Genomic DNA, 12,119 nt, shown 5'->3' with positions numbered 1-12,119 from the left:
CTAGGGGAAGGCTCTCTCTCTGTTGGCCCTGGGGGAACGTCCTTGTCTGTTTTCAGCTTCTGTTCGTTGGTTCCTTGCAGATCTTATATAACATGGCATCTATCTTCCGCCATCTCTGCTTGCTTGATGGTTACTTAATCTGCTCTTTTATATCTAAAAGGAGGTTGACTTAATACACTGATACTGCCACATTAAGATAACAAAGAAAACCCATTCTCAAATGGGATTTTAACCACAGGTTTAGGGGTTAGGATTTACAACACGTATTTTTAGGGGACATATTGTGAGGAGGTACAGGACTGGGCAGGGTTTTGTTCTGTTATGAGTCAGAGTCAACTCTACAGCACCTAACAACAAATGGAAAGTTACAGAAACACCCTATTACTAAAATTTGAATTATAGCAAATTAGTTATTATCTCTTAAAAATAGCTGCATATAATAAATGCATATGATTATTTAGGGGCCCTAGTGGTGTAGTGGTTAAGAGTTCGGCTGCTAAACGAAAGTTCAGCAGTTCGAATCCACCAGGCACTCCTTGGAAACCCTATGGGGCAGTTCTACTCTGTCCTATGGGGTGGCTATGAGTCAGAATCGACTCGATGGCAATGGGTTTGGTTTTTTTTTTTCTTGGTTTGGGTAGTACAAATGGTTAAGCACTCAGCTACTAATCAAAAGGTTGGCAGTTCGTGTCCACCCATATGTGCCTCAGAAGAAAGACCTGCTGATCTACTTCCCAAAAAATCAGTCATTGAAAAACCATATGGAGCACAGTTCTCCTTTGACACACATGGGGTCACCCTGAGTCAGAGTCGACTCGACGGCAACTAACAGCAACGACAACATAGTCTATTTAGCCCATCATGTGGATATTTTTCCTGCTCTTCTGTAAAATGCTTTTGCTAATTAAGTTAATGTGCAGTTTTACAAGGAGTTTTTTTTCTGTTTTTACAAAATATGCATCTTCTAGGTAAATTGTTATCAGTTGTGCAGGCTTCCAGTTTGGTTACAAGCCCTGGGCCCACTGATCATCAGGTGCTTAATCACAGATGACACATACACCCTGGACACAGCTCTTTGTGGTGCCTCTGCCCAGAGGCAGATCTGGCCAGAGCTGGGCACCGCTGAGAACAGGAGGAAGCTTGGCTCTGCGGTCCCTCCTCCTCGTGGGCAGGGCTCTGCTTTTTCACATACTCAGAGGCCTACTAGTCAGCCTTGCCCTCTCTCCTGTTTACAACGACGAAGATTTTGATGTGCGATTTCTACTTGTTGAGTAGTCTAGCAACCAATATTTGATTTTTCAGATGGAAGGAAGAATGTCCATTGTTGAAGGGATTTCAGGCAACTTCAAGGGGCAGGCAGGGAGATTTTTGGAACAAAGGAAAAAAGCCTTGGGAGTGAAGGGAAGCCCATGCACTCATACCCCGTCCACTTACAAGACTGCTCCAGATGAAAATGGGTCTAGTCTATTTTTGGAAACTGGAGGAGGCTGGCAGAGGGGACAGTCCAACATCATGTCCATGCCACTCCCCACACGCTTCCAGATAAGCCTCTGGCGACAATGGGAAGTGCTGGTCACCACCAGGCTCTTTGAGGACTTGAATTTGTTTATGTGTATGAATGAGTGGCCACCATGTGCCAAGTACAGGGATACCACATTTGACACTCAGAATACCTTGAAGGCAGGGGCTGATCCAACATTTGTAGAGCCTGAAGCTCATACACTTTTAGGGGCCTTCTGATGAAAAAAGGAATACAAAACTATGAGAATAAAATAAGGTACGAAAACGAATATTTCTTTAGAAAGAGAAAAGAAATACTAACAAATTACTGAAGTTACTAGCACCAAAATTACATAATCTAGAAAAATAGCATGCTGTTTTTACTGGACATATTAATAATGCTTCTTCCCTATATTTTTTGGCTGTGTGCCAAAAACAGTTGATCACACTTGCCGTTATAGCACTATTTTGTAATGTTTTCCATAGTGGAATTGTAGCTGTTGATCAAAACTTTTAATTTATTGATTGCTTACAAAACTTTCAGCTTCACAACTTCTTACTGGTAATGGCATATAAATATTTAGGATTGTTATCAAATTTGGGAAAGCCTGTATAAGATTCAGTTTACATAAGTTGTAAAGTTTGGAAGAATTTTTCCCAGACTAATTTCTGGTTCCGTATATTTCAAACCTTATTTCTGCTTCACTTCCCATATATTTTGGGCACAGACCCAATAGCACACATTTATATTGTGGTAGAATTTCTGTCTTTGCGCCTTCTTGTAAGTAGCCAGGTGATTTGACACAGTGGTGAAAGAAATATATCTGGAAGCCATTCGTACAGCAAGCCCATTAGCAATAACTATACACAGAAGTGACAACAAACCACACTGATATCCCAGTATGCCCAAACTGAATGTACCCCCAGTTTAACTTCGCCTTAGCCAGATCCCCAGAACACCTACCACCTGATCCACAGGGAAGTGTAACAGAGAGGAAATCAGGATGGAAAGAGATGGTGGCCTTAAGAAATTACAGTTAAAATATCTTTTGCAATTTTACAAAAGCATGATTATGTGCACATATAGATGAGATCCTTTCCAGCGTCTTGGAAGGAGCTTGTGCTTAAGTTTTATTAGCTTCTGGATAAATCTGCCTCTGCTTAAAGATAGTATTCAGATTTTTTGATGAGAAAATCTAGTCTCAAAGTGGCTAGTGATTTACCCAAAGCTTTACAGCATGCAAGAGATAGAGGTCAGGATTTGATGAAGTTATTTGATTCCAAAGCTCATATTTTTTCCCACCACTTTATTGAACATCTACTGTGTCATGTGCGAAGTGCTGGGAATACAGTGACATATATAGTAAATTGAACATAGAGGACAGATATAGTCCTTCTAATTCCTGCTCTCTTGGACTATACAGTTGAATAAAGGAAATGGAAATAGATTAATAAAATAATCACAAAAATAAATGTAAATATGAAAATGCAGCTGTGATAAATGCTACAAAGTGGAGGTACAGTGCTATAGGTGTTAATAATGCAGCCATCCGGCCTAGTCTGAGAAGCCAAGGAATAGGTTCCTGTGTAGTGATGGTTGAGCTGAGCTCTGATGAGATGAGACGTTACTACCTGACCATGGGGGCTGGGCGTTAAGGAGGGAACAGCCTGAATGACAGTTGTATGGTGCGTGGAGGTTAGGACCAGAGATGCTGATCTAGCACAGCAAACGCACTGCTGCTTGAGACTGAGAAGATGGGAAGAGGCCAGGCCATGTGGGGCCAAGCAGGGCATGTTAAGGATGTTTCCTTTATCTTGAGAGCAAGGAGAAGCTATTGAAGAGATTTTAAGAAGAGAGGGATCATGTGACTAGATCTGTATTTTGAAAATATTATTTTGCAGAGAATAGTGGTATGAGGGTGAGAATGGGCACAGAGGGTCCATTTAGAAGGCTGTTACGGGGCAAATCTCTCAGGATGGCAGTGTGAGAAGCTCCATGGACCCACTCCCAAGCCAAATAAGCAAAACTGGTGAACACTTAAAAAAAATCATTTAAAGTCTCTAGAAAATTGTCCTAAGGGCATACAGCAAGTGAAGAAACATTTATTCAAGAAAATCTACAAAACTTAATAAGAACCATGAGCTTCTTTGGCTCCCTCCCTCCTGCCACTCCAGCTCAACTTCGGCAAATGTGGCCAAGAATATGGGGCTCCGTCTCCCCAATCTCCCAATCAAGGGTTACCATCTCTCACCAGAAGGAATAGGCCACTGACATTTCTCATTCCTCCAAACACGGAGTTGAAGAGGCTAAATTTCTGGTGAGTGTGGCTGAGAGATCTTCATAGGATGAAGGCTCTGCCCCAGGTACAGCAGGCCAAGAATCCTGGGATCCCACTTGCCCTCCCCTCAGCTAAGTTGAAGGGAAGAGATTCCAGACTGGGACGGGTGAGTCTGAAAGACCAGAGGCTACTGCCTCACCCAACACCAGGAGGAGTGGCTCAGAGATTTTGCCCATGGGGAGAAGCAGTCCGTAAGAAAAGATAGCTCTGGAGCTTTCACCAAAGAAACTGACTATTTGAAACAGTGTGAGGAAATCCAAATTTAAGGGTGCTATCAAAAGCAACCTTGCTTGCTGCAAGAGAAGAGGTCTTGAAGCACTTACTGATGAAGATCAAAGACTACGTCCTTCAGTATGGATTACACCTCAACATAAAACAAAAATCCTCACAACTGCACCAATAAGTAACACCATGATAAATGGAGAAAATATTCAAGTTGTCAAGGATTTCATGTTACTTGGATTCACAATCAATGCCCATGGAAGCAGCAGTCAAGAAATCAAAGGACGTATTGCATTGGGCATATCTGCTGCAAAAGAGCTCTTTAAAGTGTTAAAAAGCAAAGATGTCACTTTTAGGACTAAGATGTGCCTGACCCAAGCCATGGTATTTTCAGTCACCTCATATGCATGTGAAAGCTGGACAATGAATAAGGAAGACCAAAGAAGAATTGATGCCTTTGAATGTTGGTGACGAATACTGAATATACCATGGACAGAAGAACAAACAAGTCTGTCTTGGAAGAAGTACAGCCAGCATGCTTCTTAGAAACGAGGATGGCAAGACTTCATCTGACATACTTTGGACGCATTATCAGGAGGGACCAGTCCCTGGAGAAGGACATCATACTTGATAAAGTAGAGGGTAAGCAAAAGAGAGGAAGACCCTCAATGAAATGGATTGACACACTGGCTGCAGCAGTGGACTCAATTGTGAGGATGGTGCAGGACCAGGCAGTGTTTCCTTTGTTGTACATAGGGTTGCTATGAGTCGGAACTGACTCAACAGCATCTGACATCAACAATCAAAAGTAATACCACCACCACCGCTAGTTGCCAAGTGGATTGTGACTCATGGTGACCTCATGTTGTCAGAGTAGACCTGTGTTCCATAGAGTTCTCAATGGATGATTTTTTGGAAGGAGATCATTAGGCATTTCTTTCAAGGTGCCTCTGGGCAGACTTAGACCTCCAACCTTTCAGTTAGCAGCTGAACATATTAACCATTTGTACCACCCAGGGACTCCATTGAAACCAATGGCTCCTTTTCACACAAAAAGCTAAACCATAGGCTAGCTAGTTCATGAGAGAGAACCAGGGAAAGAGATAGCTAAGAGAAACTCTCTTGAGATTAGAAAAAAACTCAAAGACGGGGCTCAAAAACTACCCACTCTAATTTAATTGTGGAGAAATATTTGCCCCAGGCATTGTCAAAAATAATAATTAGCTGGTACCTAGCAGAGCTGAAGAGGTGGGTGTGATACCAACAAAGTAGACAGCTGGACAGAATGATCAGGAAAGCAAGACACCTGCTAAAACTACTGCCATCCCTGGGTGACTGGCTACATACCCAGGGCTGCATCCTCCAAGGTGTAACACCAAAGGATTCACAATGTGGAGGATATTGACATCACTAAAATAGGCTAGCCAAGTCATTAAACAAGTAAGCAAACAGCAACAAAAGCCAGCCACAGAGGCGGTGGAGGAGAATCAGTATCCAGAGTTGCTACAATATAGTACCGAAAATGTCCAGATTTCAACAAAAAGTTACAAGACATGCAAAGAAACAAAAATCAGAGACCAGTACGCAGGAAAAAAGCAGACAACAGAAAAGCAATGAACAAACTGAAAAGGAAATTAAGAGTTTCATAAATATGTGGAAATTAAACAACAAATCCTAAATAAACAATGGATCAAAGAAAAAATCACAAGGGAAATTGGAAAATACTTCAAAATGAATGAAAATGAAAACACAGCTGAGTGCCTTGTGGTTGAAGTTTACTGGTGGAGTAGGGTGCCTTCAGGCACTTATCAGTGGAGTTACAGATCTCTGGAACACTTGCCCATGCAGGGCAGGCTGGGTGGCGAGGCCCAAGGGGCCAAGAGGCCAAGGAACCAGGAAGCAGAAGTTGAAGAGACAAGGAACACAGAAAGCAGAGCTGTCTTAGTCTCAAAGGGTACGGCCATGACTTCTGGGGTTTCTAAGGGTGGAGTTGCCACTTAAATGGACTTGGAGAATGACGTGCCTAAAGTCAAGGGAACAGAGTTGTTAATGAGCCTCCCTCCAATCCTGATGCCGCATTCTTCATATAGTCCAGCTTCTCAGATTATTTGCTCAGCATACAGATTGAATAAGTATGGTGAAAGGATACAACCCTGATGCATACCTTTCCTTACTTTAAACCATGCAGTATCCCCTTGTTCTGTTAGAATGACTGCCCCTTAATCTATGTACAGGTTCCTCATGAACACAAGTGTTCTGGAATTCCCATTCTTTGAAATGTTATCCATAATTTGCTATGTTCCACACAGTTGAATGCCTTTTCATAATCAATAAAACACAGATAAACATCCTTCTGGTATTCTTTGCTTTCAGCCAGGATCCATCTGACCTCAGCAATGATATCCCTTGTTCCACATCGTCTTCTGAATCTGGCTTGAATTTCTGGTAGTTCCCTGTTGATCTACTGCTGCAGCCACTTTTGAATGATCTTCAGCAGAATTTTACTTGCATGTGATGTTAATGATATTGTTCGATAATTTCCGCATTTGGTTGGATCACCTTTCTTGGGAATAGGCATAAATATGGATCTCTTTCAGTCGGTTGTCCAGGTAGCTGTCTTCCAAATTTCTTGGCATAGACGAGTGAGCACTTCCATAGCTGCGTTTGTTTGTTGAAACTTCTCGACTGGTATTCTGTCAATTCCTGGAGACTTGTTTTTTTGCTAATGCCTTCAGTGCAGCTTGGACTTTTTCCTTCAGTACCATCAATTCCTTATCATATGCTACCTCTTGAAATGGTTGAACATCGATCAGTTCTTTTGGGTATAATGACTCTGTGTATTCCTTTCATCTTCTTTTAATGCTTCCTGCATCGACATTTCTCAAATTGAAAGAACTGAAGAAAAAATTCAAGCCTCGAGTTGCAATATTGAAGGATTCTACAGGAAGATATTAAATGACGCCACTAGGATGGCTGTAATCAACAAGACAGATAATAACAAGTGTTGATAAGGATATGGAGAAATTGGAATCCTCATGTACTACTGGGAATGTAAAATGGTATAGCCATTTTGGAAAACAATCTGGCGGTTGCTAAAAAGGCTAAACATAGAGTTACCATCTGCAATTCCACTCCTAGGAACATGCCCAAGAGAAATGAAAACATATATGCCCACACAGAAATTATACACAAATGTCATACCAGCATTGTTCGTAATAGCCAAAAAGTGGGGCCAACCCAAAAGTCCATCAGCTGATGAATGGATAAATAAAATGTGTATTACAACAATGGAATTTTATTTGGCAATAAAAAGAAAATACTGATGCATGCTACAACATGATGAACCTTGAAAACGTTATGCTGAGTGAAGTCGGTCACAAAACCCCACATATTGTATGATTCCATAGAAGTGAAATGTCCAGAATTGGCAAATCTATAGAGACAGACAGTAGATTAGTGGTTTCCTAGGTCTTCGGGGTCCTGGGTTTGCATCACAGCTCTGCCACTTAGTAACTCTGTGACCTTGAGTGTTCACTTTCTCAGTTTCTCTGGCCCATGGTTTTCTCATCTTTACAAGTAAAATATTAACTTTCACTTCATTAATGTGAGGATGAAGTGAGATGATGAATGCACTTTCCATGCCACGTGGGAACACTTAACAACAGACCACTATTAATTTTAAAGTAGTTAATCAACAGAGGAAGAGATGTTGTTCAGACACCTCATCCACCCTCTCTGGGCAGAAGACCTTGCTGGGCAGCAAAGGCACTTGTTAGAAGCAACACATCTATGGATTATTTCAATGTGGATTTTATAGACACACACAGAGGATAGATTGTAAGTGCTCAGTGCTGTCTGCCTGACCCTGGTGCACACAATGGCACTGTCCCCTCGTGCCTAGCCTGCATCCTGGCTGGTCTCTTCATCCTGCCCTCCTCTCTGCCGCCCACGTGTCTACTTCTCCATGCTTGTGTAGTGCACATGCTTCCATAGAGGGCTCCTGCCAGACAGTGCTCCTCTGAGCCAAACAGCTTCCCTTCTCAATTCTCATGTGCCCTTCCCAAGGGAAAATGTAAGTAAACTCCGGAAACTGTTAAGACCTCTGTGCTCTCAGAGTTCATTTCAGAATCTGCACTTAGTTCATTTCAACCCCCAACAAAACATAGCCATGAATTTAAACACAGGTACAAGCGCAGACACACCCACACATGTGCCTACTGGTCCCAGCCCCACTGACCTCTTGCTCTTCCTCAATGCCCAGCTTGTTCACACCACCCGAGGGCCTTTGCATCAGCCTTCCCCCTGCCCTGGGCAGCCATTCTGGGAAGAGGCTGCCCTGTCTGTGCAGGTTGCTGCTTTCACCCTGGCATGGCCTCTGCTGCACAGGTCACTTTCTTGTTTGTGTACCTGTTGTTGACTCCGCCCATCCATTCATCCATCTCTTCCCACCAGGAGACCAGCACCATGTCTGTCGCTTATGGCAGGCAGAGGAAGACCTTGAACATAATAGCTTCTTTAACAAACATTTTTTGAATAAATGTGTTAATAAAGAAAAGAAGTGGTGATTTGGATGGACAGAGTTACTGTGAAAAAACCCATTGCCAACTCATAGTGACAATGTAGGGCAGAATAGAACTACCCCATAAGGCTTCCAGAGCTGTAATCTTCACAGAAGCAGACTGCCACATCTTTCTCTCTCGGAGCAGCTGGTGGGTTTGAACTGTCAGCTTTTCTGCTAGCAGCCAAGCACTACTTAGGGTTACTGTAGAGCAGTGTTTTTCCAACTTCAGTGTGGTGTGAACCACCTGGGATCTTGTTCAAGTGCAGATTCCAGTTCATTTGGTTGTTGTTGTTAGATGCTGTTGAGTGGGTTCCAATGGACAGCAGAAGGAAACACTGCCTGGTCCTGCACTGTCCTCACAGTTGTTATGTCTGAGCCCACTGTTGGAGCCACTATGTCAGTCCATCTCATTGAGGGTCTTCCTTTTTTTCGATGACCCTCTACTTTACCAAGCATGATATCTTTCTCCCAGGACTGGTCTCTCCTGATAACATATCCAAAGTACTTAAGACAAAGTCTCGCCATTCTCACTGCTAAGGAGTATTCTGGTTGTACTTTTTCCAGTACAGACTTATTCAGTCTTCTGGCAGTCCATGGTTTATTCAGTATTCTTCACCAACACCATAATTCAGAGTCATCAGTTCTCCTTCGATCTTCCTTATTCATTGTCCAGCTTTCCCATGCATGGGAGGCAATTGAAGATACCATGGCTTAGGTCAGGTGCACCTTACTCCTTAAAGTGATAGCTTTGCTTTTAAACACTTTAAAGTCTTTTGCAGCAGATTTGCCCAATGCAATACGATGTTTGATTTCTTGACTGCTGCTTCCGTGGGTGTTAATTGTGGATCCAAGTAAAATTAAATCCTTGACAACATCAGTCTTTTCTCTGTTTATCATGATGTTTCTTATTGGTCCAGTTGGGAGGATTTTTGTTTTCTTTATGTTAAGGTGTAATCCGTACGGAAGGATATAGTCTTTGATCTTCATAACTAAGTGCTTCAAGTCCTCTTTGCTTTTAGCAAAGTTGTGTCATCGGCAAATTTCAGGTTGTTAATGAGTCGCCAATCCTGGTGCAGTGTTCTTCTTCACATAGTCCAGTTTCTTGGATTATTTGCTCAGCGTACAGATTGAATAAGTATGGTGAAAGGACACAACCCGGACACACACCTTTTCCAGTCTTAAACCAGGCAGTATCCCCTTGTTCTGTTCAAATGACTGCCTCTTGGTCTGTGTACAGGTTCATCATGAGCACAATTAAGTGTTCTGGAATTCCCATTCTTCAAAATGTTATCCATAGTTTGTTAGGATCCACACAGTTGAATGCCTTTGCATAGTCAATAAAACATAGGTAAACATCTTTCTGCTATTCTCTTCTTTCAGCCTGGATCCATCTGACATCAGCAATGATACCCTCATTCCATATCCTCTTCTGAATCCGGCTTAAATTTCTGGCAGTTCCTTGTCCATGTATTGCTGCAACTGTTTTTGAATTATCTTTGGCAGAATTTTACTTGTGTGTGATATTAATTATATTGTTTGATAATTTCCACGTTCTGTTGGTTCATTTGGGGAGGGGGCCAAGTTTCTGCATTTCTAACAAGCCCACACTCTTGATGCAGATGCCTGGTCTGTGGCTGCACGGAGAATAGCCAGAGGCTGTGGGTTGCAGGTGGTGCATGTCAGACTGGGGAGCCTGTCTCAGCCTTCCACCCTCACACCCCACCGTTAAATTGTCCAGTTGTGTTTTTTTCCAAACCTGATGACCAAGGCTTCCCTGTAGGTGTTTACCCCGGGGCATGCGCTTGAATCCTTTCCTGTGCTCTTTGTCCTGAGGATGGAAGTGACCATTGGGGAATATCATTTCCATTACTTCGGGACTACCGGAGTAAGTGCTGTCAACAGTGTTTCCTGTCTGGATCCTTGGTTGTAGGTCAAAGAAGAAAGAATAGTGGAACTGGAAGCAGAAAATGCTATTCTTCATCTGAAATTGGCAGAGGTAACACTTTTTATAACTTACCTTATAAATTTTGTTGTTTTTTTAAATTTTCCATCTAATGTGGTGATATGAACTCTTTACTTGATGTTTAAAATATCTTCTTATGGTAGAACAAGGTTTAGTTCTAAATTCCAGTTTATCTCTGTACTTACAAGTATTTAATGAGTAATAAACTAATGAGATGCCTGGAATTCTGTTTAACAGCTTTATAGAGGTATAACTTACATATCAGGAAAATTCACCTACTTTAAGTGTTCTGTAAATTTGGAGTTGCCCAACCATCACTGCTATCCAGGTGTGAAACATTGCCATCACTCCAAAAGATTCCTTGAGCCCGTTTAAAATCAGTCCATCTTCTCCCCCAAGTTCTAGGCAACGGCTTTTCTGGACCGTTTACCAATGTTGTCATGCTAGGATGAACCACTGAGAGCTTGTGAAACTCTACCTGTACCATCTGTCTGCCCCCCCCAAAACAACTCTGCCTAACTTTTTCTGCAGATCTCTACTTAAAGTTTAAAAGGAAAGGAAAACAAATGGAGAAGCACATTAGGTGGCATTTTATTTTTATGCAATTTGGTATCGCCACCTGTGGTAGGCTGAAAATGATCCCCCAAAAGATATCCACATACTAATCCCTAACCAAAACCAAACCAAACCCGTTGCTTTTGAGTCAATTCCAACTCATAGCAACCCTATAGGACGGAGCAGAACTGCCGCATAGGGTTTTCAAGGAGCGGCTGATAAATTCGAACTGCCAGCCTTTTGGTTAGAAGCTGTAGCTCTTAACCTGTATATTTTACCTTATTTGGAAACAGAGTCTTTGAAGATGGGATTAAATTCCGGATCTTGGATTGCCTGGGACAGTACACACACACACACACACACACACACACACACACACACACCAGCAATGTGAAGACAGAGGCAGATATTGGAGTGATGCAGCCACAAACCAAGGAATTCAAAGGACCCCTGGAGCCACCAGAAGCTGAATGAGAGGAGGAAAGACCCTCCCCTAGAGTTCCCAGGAGCACGGCTCTGCCCACACCTTGATTTCAGGCCTCTAGAACTGTGAGAATAAATCACTATTGTTTTCAGCCACCAACTTTGTGCTAATTTGTTACAGAGGCAATAGGAAACTCATACACCCCTATTAAATAGCTCTTTTGAGTTCCTCATCTTTAAAATATTATCACTTTAGAATTCTCCTTAGAATCTCATAGCAGAATCAAATCCAGGATGCAACCTTTTTAAATTTCTCTGCCTGTTCTTGTCAAATTTCATCAAAAAAAAAAATTTCAGTTGCATTGAATTTACAGATTCGTTTAGGAATCTTCATACAGCGTAAGTTACATGGATGTTAGTTTATTATTTGCTCATTCTTAAGCTCATCACTACCTGGAGCCTCTGGGCTCACTAGCACATATTCCCAGGCCATCAGCTCCCTGGCCTGCACCTGAACTCACAAAGTTCATACTCCTCTCACAGTTCAATGATTCCA

This window comes from Trichechus manatus, unplaced genomic scaffold (assembly GCF_000243295.1).
Source record: "Trichechus manatus latirostris isolate Lorelei unplaced genomic scaffold, TriManLat1.0 scaffold00002, whole genome shotgun sequence".
NCBI classification, from domain to species: Eukaryota; Metazoa; Chordata; class Mammalia; order Sirenia; family Trichechidae; genus Trichechus; species Trichechus manatus.
The sequence above is the reverse complement of the archived record's forward strand: the minus strand, read 5'-3'. Positions refer to the sequence as shown.